Source organism: Alosa alosa, chromosome 1 (assembly GCF_017589495.1).
Source record: "Alosa alosa isolate M-15738 ecotype Scorff River chromosome 1, AALO_Geno_1.1, whole genome shotgun sequence".
Classification (NCBI taxonomy): domain Eukaryota; kingdom Metazoa; phylum Chordata; class Actinopteri; order Clupeiformes; family Clupeidae; genus Alosa; species Alosa alosa.
The window spans coordinates 1,388,602-1,393,126 of NC_063189.1; the positions used below are offsets into that span (position 1 = coordinate 1,388,602).

At 46.7% G+C, this 4,525-nt stretch overlaps 1 long non-coding RNA gene across 1 annotated transcript; it reads right to left on the reverse strand.

Moving 5' to 3' along the window:
- Positions 1-354: 354 nt before the first annotated feature.
- LOC125296961 lies at positions 355-3,895 on the reverse strand. Its single transcript, XR_007193905.1, has 3 exons — positions 3,884-3,895; positions 2,940-2,953; positions 355-825 (listed from the first exon to the last, which is right to left on the reverse strand). It is a non-coding gene; the product is annotated as an uncharacterized LOC125296961 (long non-coding RNA).
- Between the last annotated feature and the right edge of the window lie 630 nt (positions 3,896-4,525).

The window sequence follows — 4,525 nt, forward strand, 5'->3', positions numbered from 1 at the left end:
GAGTTTAGGAGAGTTCAGCTGTGTGTGTGTGTGAGACTTTAGGAGAGCTGAGCTGTGTGTGTGTGTTCAGGAGAGCAGAGCTGAGCTGTGTGTGTGTGTGTGTGAGAGAGAGTTTTGGTGAGCTGAGCTGTGGGTGTGTGTGTGTGTGAGAGAGTTTAGGTGAGCTGAGCGTTGTGTGTGTGTGTACATGTGTGAGCAAGTTTAGGAGAGCTGAGCTATTTCAGCTCTAAGACGTCAGCTTCCTCCTCCTGCCTCCGTTGCCATGGCAACAGTGTGGAGTGCAGATGTAGGTGATGGAGGGTGCTCTGACACAGAGCGGAACATTCCAGAATCAGACAGCAGCACACGCAGCACTGTGGAGATGCACTGGGCTTCACAGCTTTATTTTGTAGGAAGAGATTTGTACACAGCTAGGCTAGCATAACCCACTTTAGACAAACACACACACACATCATGGTACCACCGATACAGCCAGAGAGGGCGTGCGCCACTTACATAACACCAACAACACTCTGATACACAAACCTGCTGATTTCTCCCTCTCTCTCTCTTACTCACACACACACACACAGCCAACCCAGTGGCTGGTCATCTTGATGGTCAGCGGTGATGAGATGGACTGCGTCAGTGCCCCGGACACACACACACACACATTTTGTCAGTGCCCCGGACACACACACACACACATTTTGTCAGTGCCCCGGACACACACACACATCTCGTCAGTGGCTAACTGCGGGCGTGGTCAGCTTTGGTCAGAAAAGATGAAATAACACAGAAACACAGAGACTGAGACACATTCTCTCTCTCTCTCTCTCTCTCTCTCTCACACACACACACACACACCCTTAAACACATCAAGTCTTTTAGTGTGCAGAACTGACACACTCCACTTCTGTGATGGGTGTGTGTGTGTGTCTGCTTTACTCTTGGTCCTTCCCCCTCATCAAAGGAAGCATCACAGCAGAGCCACAAACAACACACACAAATAACAACAACAATGAAAACAAAAGTGCATAAACATTCCGTGGCGATCCTCCTCACACACTCTGGCCCTGGTGACAGAAACACCCAGAAATACAATCAAACTACAATCACAAGTGCGGTGTCTTTTCAACCGTGCTATTGGACAATCCATATGCCAATCATTTCTGGCCCTGCCCAGCCCCTGGGTTTGTGCTTTGGATGTTGAGCTGCCAATGAGGGTGAGGGTGATAGGACCCCCCCCTCCTCCCTCCCGCACACACACACCTTTATACTCCTACAGTATATGGAACCCACACACACACACACCCCCATATGGAACCCACACACACACACTCATACTCCTAGATGGACCCCCACACACACACACACACTCATTCTCCTATATGGAACCCACACACACACACCCCATATGGAACCAACACACACACACACACCATATAGAACCCACACACACACACACTCATACACCCCCCATATGGAACACATACACACACTCGTACCTATGTATGGAACACACACACGGCCCTATTTGGAACACACACACTCACACACACACGCCCCTATATGGAACACACACACACACACACACACACACCCCTATATGGAGAGGATGGTGAGAAACAGAGAGAGGATTTGAGCTGATGCTGCTTCAGGAACACTCACTGCTTTATCATCAGTCCCTTCTAATAACACACACACACACACACACACACACACACACACACACTCTCTCACACACACAGACACACTGCTTTATCATCAGTCCCTTCTAATAACACACACACACACACACACACACTGCTTTATCATCAGTCCCTTCTAATAACACACACACACACTCGTATGCACACACACACTCACACGCTCACACACACACACACACACACTCCATCTTCCTGTTTCCCTCACTCACACAGGCACATGCTTACACACAAACTTTCTCTCTCTCTCTCTCTCTCTCTCTTCTGGAGGTTTGCAGACACACTTCCAACAATGGCAGTTGCTGAAGTGTGTGTATCAAAATTACCAAAGTTAGTGTGTGTGTGTGTAGCATCTCTTCATCCCCTACATGTTTCCTCAGTCCTGCTTCACAAAGGTATAAAGGTATTCTCTCTCTCTCTCTCTCTCTCTCCCCATCTCTCTCTCATGAGTGGGTGGTTTTGCTCCTTGATGGCAGCTGAATAAGGGGTGGTAGTCTGCAGCCAAATCTGTATTCAAACCACACACACACACTGCATTGCACTTGCACACACACACACACACACACACACACAGCACACACTTTACACCGCACACACACACACTGCTTTATCATCAGTCCTTCTAATAACACACACACACACTGCTTTATCATCAGTCCCTTCTAATAACACACACACACACTCCATCTTCCTGTTTCCCTCACTCACACAGGCACATGCTTACACACAAACTTTCTCTCTCTCTCTCTCCCCATCTCTCTCTCATGAGTGGGTGGTTTTGCTCCTTGATGGCAGCTGAATAAGGGTGGTAGTCTGCAGCAGAATCTGTATTCCAAACCACACACACACGCACGCACACACACACACACACTGCTTTATCATCAGTCCCTTCTAATAACACACACACACACACACGCACACACACACACACACGCACACACACACACACACGCACACACACACACACACTGCTTTATCATCAGTCCCTTCTAATAACACACACACACACACACACACACTGCTTTATCATCAGTCCTTCTAATAACACACACACACACACTGCTTTATCATCAGTCCCTTCTAATAACACACACACACACTGCTTTATCATCAGTCCTTCTAATAACACACACACACACACACTGCTTTATCATCAGTCCTTCTAATAACACACACACACACTCCATCTTCCTGTTTCCCTCACTCACACAGGCACATGCTTACACACAAACTTTCTCTCTCTCTCCCTACCTCTCTCTCTCTCTCTCTCTCTCTCTCTCTCTCTTCCTCTCTCTCTCTCTCTCTCTCTCTCTCTCTCTCTCTCTCTCTCTCTCTCTCTCTCTCTCTCTCTCTCTCTCTCTCTCTCTCTCTCTCTCTCTCTCTCTCTCTCTCTCTCTCTCTCTCTCTCTCTCTCTCTCTCTCTCTCTCCCCATCTCTCTCTCATGAGTGGGTGGTTTTGCTCCTTGATGGCAGCTGAATAAGGGTGGTAGTCTGCAGCAGAATCTGTATTCCAAACCACACACACACACACTGCTTTATCATCAGTCCCTTCTAATAACACACACACACACTGCTTTATCATCAGTCCTTCTAATAACACACACACACACTGCTTTATCATCAGTCCTTCTAATAACACACACACACACTGCTTTATCATCAGTCCTTCTAATAACACACACACACACACTCTCTCACACACAGACACACTGCTTTATCATCAGTCCCTTCTAATAACACACACACACACACACTGCTTTATCATCAGTCCTTCTAATAACACACACACACACACGCACACACACACACACTGCTTTATCATCAGTCCTTCTAATAACACACACACACACACGCACACACACACACACTCCATCTTCCTGTTTCCCTCACTCACACAGGCACATGCTTACACACAAACTTTCTCTCTCTCTCTCTCCCCATCTCTCTCTCATGAGTGGGTGGTTTTGCTCCTTGATGGCAGCTGAATAAGGGTGGTAGTCTGCAGCAGAATCTGTATTCCAAACCACACACACACACACTCCATCTTCCTGTTTCCCTCACTCACACAGGCACATGCTTACACACAAACTTTCTCTCTCTCTCTCTCCCCATCTCTCTCTCATGAGTGGGTGGTTTTGCTCCTTGATGGCAGCTGAATAAGGGTGGTAGTCTGCAGCAGAATCTGTATTCCAAACCACACACACACACACACTGCTTTATCATCAGTCCCTTCTAATAACACACACACACACACTCATTAAGGGCTGTTAGTTTGTGTGTGTGTTCATAGCTGTGTGCCAGTATGTGCATGTGTGTGTGTGTGTGTGTGTGTTTGTGTGTGTGTGTGTGTCCATTATGAGCATCGTAATAATGCTGCGGTTAATCAGTTAGCATTGTAATAATGCTGCCTCAGCTAATCAGTTAGCATCGTAATAATGCTGCCCGGCTAATCAGTTAGCATCGTAATAATGCTGCGGTTAATCAGTTAGCATTGTAATAATGCTGCCTCAGCTAATCAGTTAGCATCGTAATAATGCTGCCCGGCTAATCAGTTAGCATCGTAATAATGCTGCCTCAGCTAATCAGTTAACATCGTAATAATGCTGCCCGGCTAATCAGTTAACATCGTAATAATGCTGCGGTTAATCAGTTAGCATTGTAATAATGCTGCCTCAGCTAATCAGTTAGCATCGTAATAATGCTGCCTCAGCTAATCAGTTAGCATCGTAATAATGCTGCCCGGTTAATCAGTTAGCATCGTAATAATGCTGCCCGGTTAATCAGTTAGCATTGTAATAATGCTGCCTCAGCTAATCAGTTAGCATCGTAATAATGCT